Source organism: Aethalodelphis obliquidens, unplaced genomic scaffold (assembly GCF_003676395.1).
Source record: "Aethalodelphis obliquidens isolate GAN/ISIS:26980383/991018 unplaced genomic scaffold, ASM367639v1 scaffold23, whole genome shotgun sequence".
NCBI classification, from domain to species: domain Eukaryota; kingdom Metazoa; phylum Chordata; class Mammalia; order Artiodactyla; family Delphinidae; genus Aethalodelphis; species Aethalodelphis obliquidens.
In genome coordinates, this window is record NW_020837967.1 from 3,665,788 (window position 1) to 3,686,264 (window position 20,477).

Below are 20,477 nucleotides of genomic sequence, written 5' to 3' on the forward strand. Positions count from 1 at the left end.
TGGGCTCACACAGCAGGCATTTCACAGAGTGTTTACTGCATCTGAATGATTTACTTGTTTGTCCTTCTTCCCCATTCTACCTGTGCACAGAGACAGCTTCCTCCTTTGTGGTCTCAGAGCTTAGCAGGGTGCCCATTATGGGGACACAGTGTTAAAGGAAGGAAGGAGGGATGAACGAAGAAATAGAAATGCCCGTAACCCCACTGATGATCCGCAGCGCACACTGAGTCTTCTGGAAGGAAAGAAGTCCCAGGAGCAGGGATGAGGGCTGGTCACAGCCAGACAGGATGCGTCACCTGTAGAACAGGGATAAACCTATCTTACGGGGTGTTCTGAGTTTAATGAGCATTATCCTGTAACTAATATATTTTATGATGGATGCAGTCACTGTTATAATATAACCAGGTTGTTACTGTTATGGCCTTTGGTGTAAGTGCCCCAGCTTCCTGCAACCTGGACGGCCCTTTCCTTAGAACAGAGTTTCATCAGTTTGGTTTCCCCAAGAGAACTCAGCTGCCTGATGAGTTGTGGGACACGTCCCTACAGCACAGGGATGGCAGACTGTCACACCGAAAGCTGACCCTCAGCAAAGACTCCCAGGGCCACCGAGCGTGCTAGTACTATTGTCACCTCCACTGACCAGCCCAGCTGCACAGGGAGCAGGCCCCTGAGGCCCCCTGCAGCCTTTCTCCTCCCAGTCTTCAGATGCCCCGAAACCACGCTCAGCCCCCCACCCCGAGCTAGGCGTGTTCCCAAGGCGGCAGGCCGTGTAAACTCCGTGGCTGAGCAAAGCACCGTTCGCTCTGGGGACAAGAAGGGGCAGGGGTCACTCGTGCAAACGGCATCCCCTCTGGCCTTCAGTATCGCCGGTGGGGTCGTGACAGGCCGTGGGCAATTCCGGGCCCGGGGAGGGAAGTTGACCCCTCGCAGCCCCCTGGAGCGCCTACACCTGCTGACAAGAGCCCCCGACCTTTGCCCCGCCGATGCACGGCTCTGCGTCCCCGCTGGCGTCTTCAGAGCAGCAAGCCATCTCCGAGGCCTGGTCCTGACGGGAGGGGGGCGGAAGGGGGGCGCCGCGACAGGCCGCAGTGGGGGCCACCCTGGCTGTAGGTGAGGCAAGCATGTCCCCGGGGGACCTCAGGGTGCGCGGGTGCAAGGGCGGCGAAGGCAGTGCCTGGGGCTTGGGGCTGGTGGAAGCCAGGTATTCCCGGGTCAAGGTCACAGAGACCGCTCTGGAGCCCGAGACTCACTCCCTGAGGCCCCGGTGGGTCCTCCCATGAAAAACAAAGACTGGGGGGGCGAAAGGGAAGAAAAAGTCGGGAAGGAAGGGAGGGAGGGAGGGAGGAACTGGGAGAAGAGGGGAAATAGCGGCCATGCCGTCCTAGGCCCTCACAACCGCCTTTTGCGGCTTTGCGGGCCTTGCAAGCTGGGAAGACAGATGTTTGCCGTGCTTGCTTTACCAGAGACCGTTCTCGGGGTCGTATTCTTGACTGACTGCCCCAGACGGTCCGGTTCTTCCACTCCCCACCTGCCAGCCCCAACCCCAGGCCGCCGCCGCCGGAAGCCTGGGGACCAAATCCATCCATCTCCGAGCCTGCGCCCCCCTCTGGCCCTTTTCCTGGCCAAACTGGGAACAGAAACCTAAGACCCGTGCGCTCCCGGCAGGTGGCTTCTCGGGAGCCAGGGCGGCCAGCGCGCCCGGAGGGGCCGGCGGGCGCAGGTCCCCAGGAGGGGAGGAGAAAAGGGGTGTCGGAGGGAACACTCCGAGAGAGGAGACAGCGGGTGACTGTACATAGGAGGATAGACAACGAAGGGGCCTGAAAAGCCGGTTCCCGTCTGCACTTAGATGCTGCCCCCTCTTCTTATCCCCGAGGTCCCAGAGGTAGCGTCACAGAAGACCTCAAAGGGGAGATGGGGAAGTGGGGGGACCTCTGGCCCCCGCGCGACAGTGGAGGGTGAGGCGTGTCCGCGCGGGGCCCACGCACCTGCGAGCAGTTAGTGCCAACACGGAGCAGGCCGACGATCCCCCCCCCACCCCCGTACAAGTGCAAACTAGTTTCTGTGTTGGGGGAAAAAAGAGAATAAAAGTTTAATAAACGTGTGCTGTGTTGTGAACGACTTTGTGACGACCTCTGTTGCCAATGGCCTATGCACGCGGAATAATGGTCTCCTTGCAGAGAGGGAAATAGCTTAGCGCTATCATCGTTGCCTCGGTAACCATCAGAGTCCCCATCTAGCAAGAGAGAAATGAGTTATGAAAAGGCTTGAGTGAAGAAGGGATTAACACATGATCCCAGGGACAGTATGTCAATCAAAATCAACTGAGAAATTACACTGCTCTATTTGAGAATTTCTCCGGAACCCGCACGGTAGTGGAGTTGGGTGCGTATTTTCTCTCTCTCTCTTTTTTTTTAATTTGAGAAAGAAGGGGGAAAGTAGCATCGTGATTAGTCTTTGCGACTATCGCTGAGAATTACACTGAGGAGAGGGAAAGACTCACCAAAAGGAGGGTTAAGTAGACCCCCCCCAGCCCACCCGGCACGTCCGGGCACCTGGCTCTTGCGTTCCGGCCCCCGCGCTCCTCCTGTCCGCTGCACTCACCCCCCACTCCGCAGGCACCGGACCGGAAGGCTAGAAGCCCGGGGGCCAGGCGCTCGGCCTCGGACGGACCCCGAGCTGCGCCCGAGGAGGCGGAGGTGGGGAGCGGGGGGCTGGGAGGGGCAGGGCAGGAAAGACAGTGCGGACCTGGCTCACGGTCCTGGAGCCTGAGCGGCAGCCTCCGAAGCAGCCTCTTGCCGGCTGCCGACTGGCTCGACTCAGCGTTCGGCGAAATGAATCGTCGAGTCTGGTGCACACACCACCCCACCCCCACCCCCACCCCCCCGACCCGCCCGGTAGCCGGCAGCCCTCAGCTCCCACCCCCAACCCCCCAGCTCCTGAGGCTGGCGGCTGAGACGCCCACGCACGCAGATCAGCGCGCGTGCAAACACAACCCCCCACCTTGCTTGCGCACAGGGACCTGGGTCTCAAAAATTAAAAAAAAAAAAAAAAAAAGACACCGTGAAGTCCTAAGGAGCGGCCTTGGGTTAATCGATTTCTAACCCCGCGCGCGGTGCGCCTGCAGCTCCGCTTTGCGCCCAAAGGCTGCGTCCGCTTGGGCTTCCGCTCTGGCTCTGGAGTCGGGAATTTTGAAGGAAACCTCAATCCGCACCCCCTCGCCTCCCAAAAAGAGGATGCTCTCTTTGGGAAACACTTGAGAGGCACAAGACTGCGGGAGAGAGAGCTCCTAAAGAGTCTGGGTGGGCTGGAGCAGGGCACGCGGGACTTCCCTAGACGGAGACCCCGAGAATAATCGAGAATAACCGCCGTTGCTCCTGGAGGCCGAGCCCGGGGCGGGGCAGGGGTGCCGGGGGTGGGGTGGGGTGGGGTGGGGGAGAGAACCCTGCAGGCTGGACTGGGGGAGTTTGAAGCTCTCGCTGCTGGAAGTCTGGCCAGCGCCTGTGGCCCAGATGGGGGGGTGGGTACCGGGGTCCCCAGGGCGCATTGCGGCTGCAGACCTGGTCACCTCGGGGACGTCCCCCTCCTTATAAACCGCTCTGGGCCCGCAGCCTGCTTTTTCCGCAAGAAGAAGGGACCTTGGCCATCCTCTGGTCCTACCCCCTCAATTAGCAGGTGGGGAAACTGAAGCCTTGAGGCAATACAGTGACAAAAGGTACCCGTTGAAGCGCTGGAGAAGCGCCCAATTTCTTAACTTCGCTTTAGAAAATTGGCCTCATTATATAAAAATAAAAGTTTTAAGGAACTTTCCTCCAACTGAGAGCCTTGCTTTGCCCTGCGGGGGGCGAGGAGGTGCGTGGAGGCGCTCTCAGCCCACGTGTGTCTGGGTGTTCATTCCTCATTCATTCATGCATGCATCATTCATTCACTGGCCTTCCCTCCGCCCGCCTTACTCCCCCGCGAGTCCCACACAAGTTTCAAGTCCCGAGCGCCCTGCGCGGTTAACTAAATCGCCTTGACCCCGGCGCTATTTGATATTTGCCTCCTTGACACTCATTTAGGGGCTTGGAGCAGCGACGCAGACATTGGACAACTCCAGCCTGAAACCGAAGCCTTACGGAAGGGGGGGACGGGGAGAACCTGATAGCTGGAAACTCGTTTTCTCCAAAGGCTTTCGGGACATTTTAGCCCGGCTCCAGGTCCTCGGAGCGCCAGGGCGCCGCCAGTGCGGGTGTAAACGTTAAATGTTAGCTATTTGTTCCGATGATTGGCATGGAAATCGACTCTTTCTTGTCTTCTTTTTTTCCTCCTTCTGCCTCTTTCCTTTCCTTTCTCTCTCTCCCCTCCGGATTCCCACAAATACTAATTCAACCAGTGGCTCCTCTAATCCGCCTTCCCTCCCGGCCCCGCCGCCACCCAAGTCAGAAGACTCCCGATTTGGGGAAAACTAACACAATAACAACCCAGGCGAGGCAAGGGGCCACTTTTCTGGTTTCGTTCCACTTCTGGAGGCGACACTATTCAGTGCGACGGACTCCTCGTCTCCTGTAGTCCCTTGTATCTTTTTTCTTTTCCTTTTTAAAAAAATTTTTTTTTGGCCTTTCATTTCTTTTAAACAGCGCTGGAGGGAATAAAGTGTTGGTGGCATATTAGAAATTCAGGAGCGCTGTGGTCTCTATTAACAGACACAAACAGATGACCAGATAAGGGAGTCGCCTGGTTTCAAAACTTGCAGTTTCTGCTTGAAGGGAGCAACCCAACAGAGCATCTTACTCGGACCCCGACCCGGCAATGACCGGCTGCCCAGAAAGGAAGGGCCACACAGTTGAGGCTGGGTGCCAACGGCACTCCCCCAGCCCATCCACGTTCCAGATCTCAGCCCAATACCCCCTACCCCACCCCCTAATCCTCTAAATAAACCCATTCATTCCAGACTCCCCCATTTCCAGAGGCTCGTCTTACCCCTCCCACCCCCTCCCCATTATAATTCTCCATTTCTCTTATTTGTTCTGTCACTACCTATACCTTCTGCCATCATAACCTTTTCAAACTCTGATTAGTGAGGCTTTATTCGCCTCACTCACCCTTTCCCCCCCGCACCCCTCTCTCCCCTTTTCCCTCCTCTCCTTCTTAAAAGATTTTGGAGCTGAGAAGATAAGATATGCAATCCTCTATCGGGAATCCTGTAATATTAAAGATCAAACGTGGCATCAATGGAAGACCAAATGCAGAGAGAAACAAAAGGGGGAGGCTAGGAGATGCTCATCAGCTAATTACAGCTGCAAATATTATGCAAATTTATCTTGGCACAGAAATGGAGAAAGCGAGTTTAAGTGTGGAGATAATGCCGGAAAATTGAATGTTCATCTGGGCATGGGAATTGGCCCAGCAGGCTCCATTGGTCTGTTTCATCTAGGGAAGCACCGTTTTTATACTCCTATCAGATCATCTGCTCTTCGCCGGTTGGGGCTGAGAAATTAATATTACTTATAATTGATACTTGAAATTCTTGGAGTGATGTGTCCTAAAGAGCGGGAAAAGAGAGGAAAAGGGAGAGGGGGAAGGGATGAAAAGGAGGCAGGAAGGGAGAGAAACGGGAAGGAGAGACAAGTCCTACAATATTGGACCCAGAATTGGAACTAGACGTCTTACGTCCACTGAACTAAGGCCAAAGTGAACAGAAAGAGAAAATATCCCAGAAAATCAGGTCTCTCTCTCTCTCTCTCTCTCTCAACCACCCCCTAAAACCTGAAATAGTTTTATAATCAAGATTCAAGCTTTTAAAATCTGTAATGATTTGGCTGCCTACTTGGCTTGAGAGAGTGAGGGCAGGATTGGGAGTGGAGGCTTGAACTCCAGGTAGCTGGGAACCTACGGTGGCCTCAGGAGAGGCTGCAAGATGGGTAGAAGTGACCAAGTGGGACTCTTTGCAGATCTAAGCAAAGGGAGGAAAGTAGATCTGGCTCTATAGACCCTCACCCTTGCTTCCTCCCCAACTGTTCCCCCATTTCCTCCATCTTTACCGGCCTGTATTCAACTTTCTTCAACTTACTCAAAAACTGCCTGGGAAATTATATTCCCAGGAAACAAACTCTATATCCTTACACTTCATAAGTTAATGTTCTTAAGCGTAGGGGAGGAAGGGAGATAATAGAAACTACAGTGAACAGAAAAGAATTCTTAAAAAAAGAATCAAGTCCTCCTTCCCCCTCCCAGTAAAAAGTCTACTACAACCTAGAGCAAATGTAGAGAATGTCAGATGAGCATTATTCGGGTGCAAGCCATCCAATTACCAAGAAATTATGATCTGACGTCAGGAGGAACAATTGGAGAGCGAATATGTATGAATCGCCTTTCACTGGTTTGCATATTTGCAACAATTGTTTAATCCAAGCAACAAGAAAGTAATCAACAGGCACAAAAAGCTTAAAGAGCAAATTACTAGTGACTCCTGCCCCTTCTACTTCCTGAAGCCAGGAGGTGGCTAGTGCTGTCGGGGGTAGGGCGGGGACCTCAGGTGTAGCCTTGGAGTCTGAAATCCATCCTGAAAGAGGCAGAGAGGAAAGCCTGTTGCGTTTAGATGACTTTTGTTCCATGGGCGTTAGGGCAAAAGACAAAAGAAACAAAAATGCCAATTATTGTAACTAATTAACCATTAAATGAGATGTGTGTCCTCTTCTCTCTAACTCTAAAGGAGGGAAGATGATGAGGGTAGGTGGGTGGGGGGCTCTGGGAGAACAGGCGGATCCACCCACCACTCTGCTCTGGGGGAAGGAAACCTGTACAATTCTGCATGTGTTAATAGACAAAGCCAGAGGAGCTGAATATATATAAAAATATATACACGTTAAAAAAGAGAGCAATGAATACCAAAGAGGAACCTGGAATTGATTTTTTTTTCTTGTGTACTTGGAATGGGGCTGGAGTGGGCAGCGGGCAGGGTGGGAGCTGTGCTGGGGCAGGAGATGGTGAGGAGAGAAGAAATCTCAGAAAAATTACCATTATTGGTATCTTTCTATATAAAGATGCAAATGGCATTTTATCTCAACTTGGCTCTGTGCTTTCGTCAGTGTTTATGATTAATTATCTCTTTTTTCATAAAAATAAATCATGTTAAAAATTGGGATCTTGGTGCTGGGGAGAAACTAAGCGCTGGTTTCAGGTCGATCTTGTTAATTTCAGCCTGAAATTGACACACTAATTAAAGAGCAGAGCGGTAAAGCACGAGCAGGCAAGATTATACCCAGCTCTTTTTTTTTTTTTTTATCAGATCTACCTTATATTTTCCCAATTAAAAACTGCAAAAAGCAGTTTCATTGCCCCGGGATAAAAAATAAGGGCCCCCTTTCACAACGTTGGCCATCACTTTCTACCATCAGATTCATTGTGATGTATTAGATGCAATAAATTATCCCATGTAACAAAACATTGGGAGCTGAAAGGCAGATAATCTGGAAAGCGGAGATAAGGATTCATTATTCCAAATCATTATGAATCCAACGTTGCCTCTGACTTCTTTCTTAATCAGCTCCTCTGATCCTGGATATGTGAGCAGTACAGATAAGGAAAGAGTCGTTTATAATTCTCCACCTCGTCTAATATTTTAAAATAAAGTCAGAGGCAAGAAAACGCCATAAAACACTGGTGAGCAGGCAAGCGCCGAATGAAAAATCACTTCCATGTTATTATATCCACAGTAAGATTTAATTAAAATTCTCCACGTCCACGTGCTTTATTTTCAGATAGGATTTTTTCCCATCACGTAATAATTGATAGGAATTTGCAAACGGGGCCACTTATTTAGGGCGCCTGGGTGGAATAGGTCTGATTTTTTTTTTTTAATTTCCAGTCATTGCTTTGTGAAACTTTCATTTGAGACATCCATGGTTCCACACCCCCCAGCCCCCCGCCCCGCAGTTTTGGTTAGAGAAACACAGGCAAAGTACCAGACCAGAAACTTGAGTTTAATAAAAATGTTCTGTTAAAAAGAAAAAAAGAAAAATGAAAGAACTGTCCCCACCCTAGAGGGCCGTTTACTCCCTCTCAACACCCCACCCACCCTACACATTTATAATAAAATAAATCTCAGTGAGTGTGCTTGAAAGATTGGAACTTTTAAACCAGGGCTAATCTGAGTGTGCGTTTTCGACTGGCAGAGAGTGAACTTAGACGAACTAAGCCAATCTGAGGGTATATAAAGGCTGGTAGAAAAATGGCCAAGAGGAATGACGCTGTAGACCGATGCACAGGAGAAAAAAATATTACCTGTGTTTTACGGAAAACAAACGGGATGTGGGAAACCCGGAAGAATAAATATATGCCCCCCCCCCTCACCAGCCCTGCTTAGAACAACTCTAAGTGGCAGCACATTCTTAGTAAGATTGGAGATTCTGCCAGCGATTATTTCTTCCTACGGGGTCTCCTTTTTCTTTATCCAACAGGTGAAGTTCCTATCTGCGCGGCCATCGCAGAGATCCAGGGACACAGTGTTTCTATTATTATCTGTTAGTCATTTACTGATCCATCTTCTACCTCACATGCCCAGCGACTTCCCTTTAGAGTTAAAATCCAATCAAACGCCTTAGCTCGTGGGACTGCGGTCCGACGCACGACGGGATTGAAAGCAGTCGATGCTGGTGCCAATTAGGATGGTGTGATTGCCTCCAGGAAGAACCCAAACCCAGCTCAGTCCCCAGGCCCTGGAGCCTCAGAACAGCTCTCTACGTGGTTCAGCCTCTGAATCCAACCCGGGGAAGGAGGATCGCCTGCCCAGGGTTAAGGGATTGAAAGGCCGGTGGTTGGTGCTGGGGGCTGGGATGGGGAGAGTCAGGGGTGCGGGAACAGGTGAGCCGCACCTGAGTGTCCTCTGTATGTGGTCGGGAGCTGGGTCCCTGCCTTCTGGCACTGGTGCTCCAGGCGCTCACCAAGCAAGGATTCCTCAAGGAAAAGGCTCACTGGAGAGTCCTGAAACCTTGGGGGTGAAGTCACCCTCTTCCCCCCGGACTTGTTAGGACGGGGCAGCTCTGAGCACCCTGGAATCCGTGGCCCCTCAGCGTTTAACATAGTCGCCCCCAAATAAGAGAGGATCTTTTTTTTGCTGTCTCTCACGCGCAAGTACACACACGCGCACACACACGCGCAGAGACCTGAACCACGAATCAGCGAGCCAGGGTGGTAGCTTTTAAAATTCAGAAAGCGACTTGTAGCTTCATAAAAGCAACGTCTTTACCGTGTGCATGAGCCGGTGTCCGCGAATCTCGAATAAATCTTTGGCCCGTCTGGCTAAGCGACCAGCGTCTTTCCTTCACTTTGTTTACTTCTCAGGATAAATTCTCTCCTTTCCTCCCTCCCTCCCCCCCCACATCAAATCTCCCCCAACCCTCCTGGAATAATTCACCCCTGGACCCTAATTAGCAGCACTTTCCACCACTAAGTCCGTCAAGATAACAAGAAATGCCCAGCTGGCATTTCTTCTCTGAATCTTGCCCCTTTCTGGCCATTAAATTCAAAATCAGTTATATTTTAATTAAGTCCTTTGGATTTTTTTTTTTTAAGCCCGAGTGTCTTTGGCAGTCGAATTTCCTTAAACTAAGCCTTCCTTTACTAAAGGTAGAATTGGGCGACGGGGGAGCGGTGTGCACGCGATCAAATTTCTCAGTCCCTTACCAAAGAGTCACTTTAGACCCAGAGACAAGCAAGTGTCCGCGTCAGCAGAAAAGGAACGGGGACAGGGGCCGCCAGACCGGCCGGAACCGGGCGGAGGGTCGCGGGCGCGCGCTGGGGACAGGGTGGCGAGGGTGGGGGTGGGAGGGGTGGCGGAGAGGGAGCCGGCCTGGGGTTCCAGGGGGTGCAGGGCAGGATCCTGATTCTACGGGTAAAGGGCTTTCAGGTTGGAGGTGACTCTGTGGTGGGGAAGGGAGAAGGGGGCGTGGGGGAGGGATGGGAACTTCCAAAGGGCCCAGAAGCCGGAGGGCAGCTGGAGAGAGGCAAATGGCCCCGCGGGCCTGGTGGACCACGAGGCGGGGGTAGTGCTAATATCCAGTTTAAGGAGACAACTACCGCCATCTGGGTGATGGATGACCCCTCCTGGGCCCCGGGGTCCTACTCTCCACGAGGCAGCGAACGAGGAGGAGCGAGGTGGCCTAGGGACCCCGAAGGGCCCGGAATCCCCGCGGCCCAACCCTTTGCGGCCCTCCCGGCACAGCCCACAGCTCCCCGAGATGCGCCAGGGCAACAGGTTGGGGGAAAACTGTCAAAAGAGTGACCTTCTCCCCAGCGATCTCGAAACGCGCGGCCCTGCGGACTCTGCGCCCTGGCGCCGAAGAACTTGACTCTGCCACTTGGTGGCGGAAGGCGGGGGCAGAGGGCACCAGGGCAGAGGAGGGGCTGAGTCGGGACGCGAGGTGGACTTTGGGCCTTCCTCGGGGGCAGGGAGACCCCCTTTCCTCTCCTGGCCAGGTCGGCAAACGATATAAGACCCTTTCTCCAGCGGCTCTCGGCTTAAACCTGGACCCGGAGGATGCTGAGTGGGGCGCAAAGCCGTCGGTGCTGTGTCTGAGTTCAGGGGCCTTGAGCGGCTGCAGGCAGGCTGGGCTCCAGGGCGGGAGCAGCAACCCATCCCCGATCTGGATGCCCGCCACCTGGGCAGCGCTGGGTACCTGCTCTCCTCGACCCTCCCCCACTTCCCTTCGCGTCGCCGCCCCACCTCTGCCCACTCACTCTGACCCTGCTGACCAATGGCCTCATCCTCCCCCCAAGGGACAACCACCCCTGAACGCTTGGCACCATCAGATCGGGCCACTCCTTCCTACCGAACTGGTTCCAGCACAAGAAACTTGTTGACTTCCTGGCCCAGCGTTGGACACATTTTATTTCTCCCCGAAGATTGATTTATTTTTAAAGTCAGTCTCCATATTCTTATTGTATAAATATTGTGAAGGGAAAACTCTACCTGTCAAAACAAATGGATGCTGACCTTTCTACCCCAATGTTTATGGAGTTTCATTTTACTCTTGCCAAATTTATTCATGGCAGAGTCCCTCCTTGAATTATTTTGACCTCCCACCAGCAGAAGTAGGGATGGTACAGGAGAGGGGGGTTTCGAAGGGGAGGGCTGGAGTTTGTTGGGTCCAGTGGGTAGACTAATAAGATCATTTTCTTTCTGACATTTTATCTTCAGAGTGACCTCTGATTCTTGCTCCCTTATCTCGCTCTCCTAGAAGGTTAATTTCCCCTAGAAGTCTTCTTGAAAGAGCTTGGGAACCCTAGAGAGCCCATCCCCAAACCTCTACTTAGTGGGTGCACAGGTATCGCTACCTCCAAATGTTTTTATGGTGACCATGAGGAGAGCCAAAGAGTAGCGAGCAAGCCCAGAGCTGTCACTGGCCACCCTACTTTTCCTAAATTTCACTGGCCAGCTGTGGCTGCAAGTACCGGAAGGTAGCGTGTATTCATTTTTGAAGCGTCAGCATATACAGAAACGGGTAGAACAGTCAGATGTGGGGGAGGACCTGAGGGGCAGAGACCCTGCTAATGGTGGCCGAGAGTTTTACCTCTAGATGCTCCCACTGGGTCCCCACTTCCTCCCAAAACGGGAGGGAAACTTTGCAAAAGCTTTTACATCTATGGTAGCTAATGACCCAGTCAACATTACTGGTGACATTTATAGTGTTAATTCCAGCCCTGCTAGAGACAGTGGACTTTGTAGGTGCCAGGGGCTTGGTCACATTTCAGGCAGTCTTTCCCCATCCCTGAACTCTGCCAGTGTCACACACTCCTGATGTGCGGTTTGCCTGTTTGCAAAAAGGGGTGAAATTCATTCCTCCCTCAGTCTTCCTCCCTCCCTCCCTCCCTCCCTTTCCCCCTTCGCAACCCGGAAGAGCTCCACTCTCTACAGTGAGCAGAAGGCGGGGGAGGGTGTTCCTAGGAAGGATGCACATCACCCAGGTTTTACTTCTCGCTGGAAGCCCGCGTGAGATGCCGTAAGCAGCTGGGGCGGTGAGGAACGCAGCGGCGACAACAGTGGCTAAGTCTGCCTGTCATTTCTGCCTTCAGACCTCCAGCAAGTCAGGAAAAAAATAAAAAACAGCTGGCCGCGGAGAGCAGGCTACCCAGGTCAGTGAATATCACTATCTTCTGTCTCTAACTCTGCAATGGCTTTCCCTGCCCCACGTGGAGAGAATTAAGAGGAGGTCTCCACTCCAGAGAGACAGCTGCCCCTGGAAGAAAGTGAACTAGACCCCAGTCCTTATTGTTCTCTCTGGTCCGTGGAAATCTTTGGCTTTCTGCAATGACCTTGGGCGCGCGTGGTGTGTGCGTGTGTGTATGTCCTTGTTTGGAGGAAAGAACCAGTAGAACTAGGCATGCAAAGAAAAACTAAACAGAAAAATAAGAGATGGTGGGAATGCTTGGGAAGGGCTGGACATACATTTTCCACTTCAGGGAGGGCAGAGGGTTGGGGAATAGAACCAGTTTGAAGGCACATCTCAGCCTTCTCCCCAAGGTGGCTGCAGGGTCCAGTGTCAATTTCATGTTTATTTCCCTCTGCCTACAAGTGACTGTTTGGGCTCATTGTCTCTGCATATAATTAAAGAAACAGCTGTGCACTGTGGGTTGAAAGTTGGAGCCCAGATGTGTGGACATCTGGCATCCCTTGGGGATGCTGGTGGCTGGCAGGCGCCTTTGCTTCCAGGAGCACCCTGAGGTGGGTGAGAAAACCGCAGCCTGGGAGGGAGGGTGTCCAGGGTCCTGGGGAGTGGGAGGGGGAGAGGAAATAAGAACTCTACTTTCTCCCGGGACATTGGACCAACAGACCTCCAAGAAGTCACTCAATCAGAAGCAGCTCCCAACAAAGATAGATAACGTTAAAATGCAAGGGAAGTTGAGTGACTCTGAGTAGGAGAGTTGTTTTTATTCACCTCTCCTTCCTCTCAGACACCGCAGGGTGCTTTGAGGAAGTGGACATGAGTGAGTCTGTCCAGGGCAGGGGATGGAAAGGAGTCTAACTCGGAGCATCTCTCCTCTGCTTGGTTCCCAGTTCACCTGTGCTTTTCTCTTCCTCTGTCACCCACATTCACCAGGGCACTGGGATTGTGGGTGGAGGATGAAGAAGTTTAAAGGGACAGATAATAATAAAGTAACATTTGCAGCCCTCCCATCCCTTAGCGGTCGTGGTAGAAAAGGTGTGTGGGGGGGGAGGGCTGTTGGTTGTGTGACAGGCTTGGGGCAGGGGGTCCCAGAGAGACTGGTAGAGTCAATAGAGGTGGAGTCCTGGATAGGAGATGCTTGCAGGGCCCCAGCGGCTGGTTGTGAGAAGGGGGCTTACCATTAAACCTTTAAAATGTGTGATTCTGAGGGAAGGACTTGCTGCCCATTTGAATCTGGGGTGGGATATGGCATCCAGGTGAGACAAACCAGGACCCAGGTGGGTGTAGACCCAGGGTCTTAGAGGCTCCCATATAGATTTTGCCTGGGACCAGGCAGGAGGCCCAGCTCCCAGCAGTAGCTCTGCCAGGCCTAAAGTTCCTGGTTGGAGAAGGCGGCTGGGGTCTGAGGAACCGGGTGAGTGGTGCTCCCTACACAAGCCCCACACCCCACGGGCCCCCCTCCCTTCTACACAGAATCTCCACCCACCCTGCCCTCCCCCCCACCCCCGCGAATCAGGATCGGGGTTGGTCTTTCCTGCCAAAAGCCCGGAGACAGAGGAAGATGCATTTTGCTTTATTTGCTATGTTCATCCTGCCTTTTTGCCAAGGATACAGGAGGTGGGGGTGAGTCGGGGCATGCAGGGAAGGGGTGAGAGTGGGCGCCCCTGGGTGGACGCCTGAGAGGCCTGGGAAAAGGGCAGGTACGCGGGAGCCGGGTGGCTGAGGACCCCTCTTCTGAAGGTTAAGGCAATTTGTACCAGGAACCGTGGGAGGTAGCCGGGAATTAGAGATGCAGATAAGGTAGTGGGGGCAGAGCCCGAAGGCCCAGTGCTCTCTGGCAGCCGGTTATTCTAACCATTTCGGCTGCGCTCAGGTGTGGTCTCCTTCTCGGTGTTCCAGCCCTTTCGCACAGAAAGGTGCATTCCTTCTGTGGTGTGTCTTTGTGTGCGAACCAAATATTTCTGATCACCTCTTTTTCTTAATGTTGGGAGTAACCGAGCGAGCGGGCCAAGGAAGCCCCGGATCTGGAGTCCGAACCCCGCTTTTTGTTCCTGACCGCTGGACAGCCGGGACTAGGGGTGGTGACGGGGTGCGGCGGTTGGAAGGAGGAGAAAGAAACGTGGCCCAGGGCGCTCGAGCGGAGCTCTCCCTGGGTGTGCGTCGCTGCGGGTGTGCAGACACACGTGTGTGGTTGCTGTTTTGTTTTATATAACAAATTGCTTGGGGTCCGCGAGGTGGCAGGCGGCGGAGAGCCGGGCGCGAGCCGGGCCCGCCGGGGAGAGGCGGCGGCCGGGCGCAGTCCTGGAGGGAGGGAAGGGCGAACGGTAGGCGCCTGCGAGCCGGGCAGATCCACAGATTTTGCCGTGCGCTCTCCAGCGTGTCCAAAGGAAGACACAAACGCTTCGTGCCTCTGCTGTCTGCTGATCGGAACGTAATTACCTTCCCCCATTTCCTTCTCCCGGTCGTGAAGTCCCCTGCCCTCGAAGCTCACTGTCATTGTCCAGCAATCGACACCCCAGTTTTTTAGGCTAATCTAGAGAAGTAAAAACACAGTAGCCCCAAGAGAAAGCCCTCCTTCTCCTGACATGCCAAAATGAAGTGGCCGGCGGAGAGTCGGCCTTGGCGAGCGCTGGGGCTCGGGGCTGGCCTGGGGCCTCTAGAGATGCGCGGCGGTGAGGTGGCGGGCGACAAACCGGGGGCGCTGGGAGGCTAGGGGAGAGTGGAGCCGGTGCCCCACGTGCACCCCTCCTGCCCCCAAAACGCGAGGGCCTGTTGTTCACGTGGTGAATCCCGCACTGCTGACTCCTTTCCTGGCTGCGGTGGCCGCTCCCTTCCCTGGGCGTCCCGGAGGCTTCAGCGGTGCGGCCTGAGGCCCCCCCAGGACAAGAGCCTGGGGTGAGGCGCCGCTAGCCGCTTGCTACGACAGTGGTGCCGCTGGGGCGGGACAGATGGCCTGTGGCCGCGGAGACGCCGCGGGGATCCGCTGGAGCACCTCCATCCCTTCCCTTCTCTTTCGGCTCCACCTGTCCCCCAGACGCCCAAAGCCAGGAAGGAGGGAGAGCTCGGAGGGGCCCCCTTCCTCCAGGGTGACTCGCATTCCTTTCAACTGGCCCTCAAGGGGAAATCTTTCTCCCCTATCCAACCCCGGGGCTCCCCCCATGGCCAACCCTCTGACATGTGCATTGTTAAACTCGAAAACAGAAATCCCCTGTCGTCTCCCTCCCCCTCCCCCTTTCCGCTACACCCTTACCTACCCAATTTTTATCTCGCTACCATCAGGGTTTTTCTATACGGGGGAGAAAAGGGTAGCGACAGAGGGAGGGCCAGGATCCCTTGAAGCTGGAGGGCCCGGCCGGGCGGTAGGGGCGGATTGGGAGGGGTTAATCTCCGAGGGCATCTCCTCTCCGATGTCTCTCGCCGCTCCTCCTGGCCCGAGCGGGTTTCCTTCCGAGTTTTAACCGGTGATAGGTGAATAAGCGAAAAAAGAAAAAAAAGGAAATCAAACCACATACCACCCCCAAAGTGCTGCCTCATTTTCCAGGGCAGGTAGACCCTAGGCCTGGGCGGGTGGGCGTGTGAGACGGGAGGGTCTGGGCGCGTGCCGAGAGCGCTTTTCGCCTGAGTTCCCGCGGGTTTCCCCCTTGCCGTTTCCACCTCTAGCATCTTCCCTTTGTGAATTTTGGGGTCCCCTTTATTCTGCGTCCCCCCCCAAGTTCCCTGCTCGCTGTATTTCCTTTGAACAGAACAGTCAGCACTGCCCACTGCCTGCTTCTCTCTCCTCAGCTTGTGATTCCGCTCTCCACTTTCTGCATTTCAACTCATGCGGGAAAGAGAAAGGGGGCTTGGGTGGGAACTGCAGAGATATAGTAGAATATGTGTGTAGCCTGCGTTGTGCCGGGACGCCGCGCCCGAGCGGGCTCCCCCGCCGTTTCGCCCGCGCAGCCGGGGCCTGGCGGTGGCGCCTCCGGCCGTGTCCCCGGCGTAACCCTCTCGCCCGGCTGCCAGCGAGCTGTTTATACAGCTTTACCTGTGCTATTCTCGTAGCCAGTAAAAATCCTCGCCCGGCCACGGTAACATAATCCGAGGGCCGAGGCAGAGGAGGGGGTAGCGAGGCTGGCTCAGTGGAGAGGGAGGTGTGTACGCGCCAGAAGGGGGTTCTCTCCTTTGCCCCTCCTCCCCCAATGGGAAAGGAAATTGGGACAGTTCGGGTGATCGAGGTGTGGGACCCAGGGCTAAGGGGGAAGGAGGCCGGTTTCCACGTCCCTGTCCTCTCTGCTTTTCTCTCTCTAACAGGCAATGGGGACCCGCGCGGTGGCCGCAGCTCGGACGCGTGCTGCCTGCAGGCGCGGCGGTTCCGGGGGCGCCCCGCGGGGCTAGCGAGGCCCAGGGCGGGTTTCCACCCCGTCCAGGACCAGGACCTGGTTGCTCTCACCCCGCTTTCAGCTTGCCCCTTGAGAACTCCCACACCTAAGACAAAACCGGCAAGGCAGGGATCCGACACTTAACCAGGTCTTCCCTCCCGGGCCAACCACTTCTTCCAGAGAGCCCTAGTCCCGGCCGCAGCCGGCGCATGGAATCGAATTAAACGCCTCTTGGCGCTTATTGTCTCTCGCTAATTGCTCCAACAATGGCCACTATAAAAATGGAGACACCCAATTAAAGGCCCCGCCGGGCCGCTCTCGGCTCCCGGCGACGAACTGGCTGCCGGCCTGAGGCTTGCAGACCGCCCGCGCGCGAACCGGGCTGGTGCGGGACGCCGGCGCCGGCCTCGGCACCTCTGGCCCCCACTTCCTCCCCAGACGCACAGCGACCGCGGTCGGTTCACACCATTTTTATTGACCGATCGCAGCCAAGGAAGATTGATCGAGCTGGAATGGGAAGGGACTTCTCCTCCAGCCCCAGCTCGCCAGAGCCTCGGGGCCGCGCTCCAATTTCTGGCCTTTGCTGTGGCTCTGCGCCCTCCCCGCCCCCAGCCCCGCAGGTCCCTGGCTTCATTTCTGTCTTTAACTGCGCGGCCGGGTCCGCCCAGGCCGGCGCCGCGGCTCCGGTGGGAGGGACACGGCGGCGCGGCCCGGCTCCGCTTCTTTCTCCCGCCTGCAAATATTTGCTGCCTCGCTGGAAATCCGACTATTTCGCGCGCGCTCCGCTTGCAAAGTCCTTAAGTAAACACGCTCAAATGACCGCCCCAGGCGGCCCGAGGCACGCTCACTCCCCCTGCGCGGGATTAGTAACTTTATGACTTCGACCCCGAGGCTCGGCTTTTCTGGTTACCCTCGGCGGGCAGCGCGCGGGCGCCCGGGGCCGCTCTCCCGGCACCTCGGCCCCGCGGAGCTCGCCTGGACGCGCCTATCGCCAGGCTCGGGTGGGTGACGCTGGCCGCGTGGATCTCCGCTCTCTGGGTCCTGAGACCCCAGGGGTGAGCCTGGGGGTACGCTCCTCCCCTCTGCACCGCGGGCTCCGGTTCCTTTGCGGGACTGGGTTCCCCACTTGCATCCGAAGAGAGCTTCTGAGCTCCGGGGAGGGCGGGTGGGAGGGACCTGAACAGGGGGGCATGTGTTTGGGGTGTGTGTGTGTGGGTCCCAGCTTACCCCAACCCAGGAGAGAAAGTAAGGCTCCATTTCTTACCCTTTCCCCAAGAGGGCACACACACCCCGCTCAACTTGACGCCTGAAGCAGCCGCCTCGAGGCCTGGCGTTTCAGATAGGCCAACCCGCTCCAGCCGCCCCACGCACAGCCCAGGTACCAGCTCCGGGCGGCGGGGGATGGGCGGTGGCTGCGCTGTCGCCTGCTCGGCTCCGGGATGCTTGCCCCCAGGGTCCCAGGCATCCAGACCTCGGCCAGCCCCTTACCCTGGTGAGGGAGGCCTCGCGCTCTGCAGGAGCCCGGGGCCCTGCAGCGGCGGCGGCGGCGGCGGCGGCGGCGGCGGCGGCATCCTCCCAGGTCTCCACCTCTCTTCCTCCACCGGAGCTCCGCCGGCCGCTCCCGGGGAGAAGAGGGGACTCGCTAGACCAGGCCCGGCCCGGGGTCCTGGGTAGGGGGGGCCTTCAGGTCTGTAGGAGGGCGCTGAGGCGTCTCCGCAGGAGGCCAGGATTAGCTTTGCGAGCTAAGGCTGAGGGGGACTCAGGACCACCTTTCCCCCCTTTCGCCGGGCCTCGAGCCCCCTCCCCTCCCCCGCCCTCCCTCGGAGGAGGAAGCCCGGCCTGCATTCGCCGGCGAGGCGGGTCAGGCCGGCGCCTGGCCTAGCCCAGACCCCCGCGGCCAGGCTCTCCGCCTCAGGCCACGCGCCGCAGCCTCTCTCCGGCCTGGCTCCCTTCCCCCTTCCTTCCCCCTGGGTCCCGGGGCCGACCTCGGCCCTCCCTCCCCCGGTATCCCCCTCCTCTCCTTTTCCCTCCCCCCCTGCTCTGTGCTCCTGGCTCTGGGGCTGGGCCCGTGACGTCAAACCCAGTGTGGCGTCGGCGAGACTGGCCGGCGCGGGCCATCAAAAGAGCAACGTCCTCTTTCCCAATTACCCACTGTCAGTCCGGGAACAGGGGCGGACCGGCTGGGAATTAAATGTTAAATACCCCCTACAGGCTGGCTCTATTACACGGGGCATCCAGCCGCAGCCCCCCACCCTTCCCTGCCAGTTCCAAACCACCCAGACCAAGAGGGGCTTCAAGATATTTTATTTTTCCAAGGGTTGGGGGTGAATCTTGAGCCTACTGCAGCCTGACTCGGCGCTTAAGATTTAATTAAAATGAATAATGCCCCCCCAAAAGTTTTGTGCGTTATCAGAGAGGCGCCGCTACACCGGAAGGCCTCCTCATAGATATTTTTCTCTTTGTCTTTTAAAATCGGTCTTAGCCTCGGGAGTAACATTTTCAAGTCCTGGCGTCAGCAGTTTCTCTCTCCGAGGATGGGTCCCTTTTATTTCCCGGGCTTTCAGGTCTCGGCGTAGAGGACCAAAGAGCTACGTTTGGGATTTTCCGCGTGGCTTTGAACTGGGGTCCGGCTAGTGTTGCCTGGTCTTAGACCGACGCGCAAAGATGCTCTTTTCATTTTTTTCGCCTCTGCTGCCATCCTTGATCTCGGGGATTTTAGCAACAATGCGTATGCGTTCGTCTGTCCTTGTTTATGGAGCGGTTTCCGGTGAATGTTAGAAACTAAATAATTAAAAGGTTTGCAGAGCGCCGTAAGCAGGAGAGGCTGGCAGCTTGACTAGCCCTAGAGGGACGTGGTCGGAATGAAGGAAAATCGATGCTCTTTTACTGGGCCGCCCTAATAAACAAGGACTAAATGGGCTCAGGAGAAACATGGGGGAGGGGGGTTAATTTAGGGATTTTCTTCCTGTTCCGTATCTAGAAACTCGACCCTAGTTTCTAACGAACATCAGATTTAAGAAGACGGAGACTCAAGAGAAACTCCAATTCCAAGTTGGGAGAACCCACGTTTCCACCATTTCTTACCAATAAAATTTACTAGTCTTTCTACGAGGATTGTACATTAAAGCAGGACACACACCCCACACCAAGTAAGGCTGAATATTGATGTTTTTCCTTCACCGCACGAAAGGAATCTTCCAGAACTTACTTTTAGGGACGGTCTCTTCTATGTCGACTTTTGTGTGTGTATTTGTAGGGAATTTTTATGGGGCAGAGAAGCGAAGAGGGAATAATGCCTTCAAATAAAACCCCAAATCAAGCTGTTAGTACCGTCCGTGGGAAAGCCTGCGGGAGAACCCACACTCTCTCCTCGCACACATTGCCCTGGGGTGAGCCACGGGTGGAACCTGAGTCTTCGCTTCCCGCCTGTCACTTGCACACCCGGGCCGCGTTCTGGGGCCGGGCGGCTGCAGGAGCCTGAGCGCCGCTAGGGGATGCAGTGGCTCAAAGCACCGAGAGAGGCCGGGGAGGTTGGAGCCCGCGGGGCCGACCAATCGCGGCCCGGCCGCAGCCTCGCGCGCTGATTGGCCCCTTCCCGGCCACGCCCCGTGCGCCCCGCCCCCCCTCGCGGGGCCGTCTCTGAGACCCGCTCCCTCAGCTCCGGGCTGCGGGGTCGGACCCGGCGAGTCCCGCGTTCTGCGGGGCCCGGGGGAGGCCGCCGCTGTCCAGCCCGGCGGCCGGGGTGGGGGTCGGAGGACGGGGCTGGGGAAAAACGCCGGGAGCGGGAGTAAGTAGGGCCCTGGGCGGGGAGAAGGGAAAAAGTTGGGTAACCGGAGTGAAGACCCGAGCGCTTTCTCCCCACCCGCTCTCTCTGTGCTGGGGGAGACAGAGCCTCTCGCCCCCTCTCCTTTTCATCCATCACTATTGTCACTCAAGTCAAAAAGCACACATTGATTACAAATATTAGGTCTGG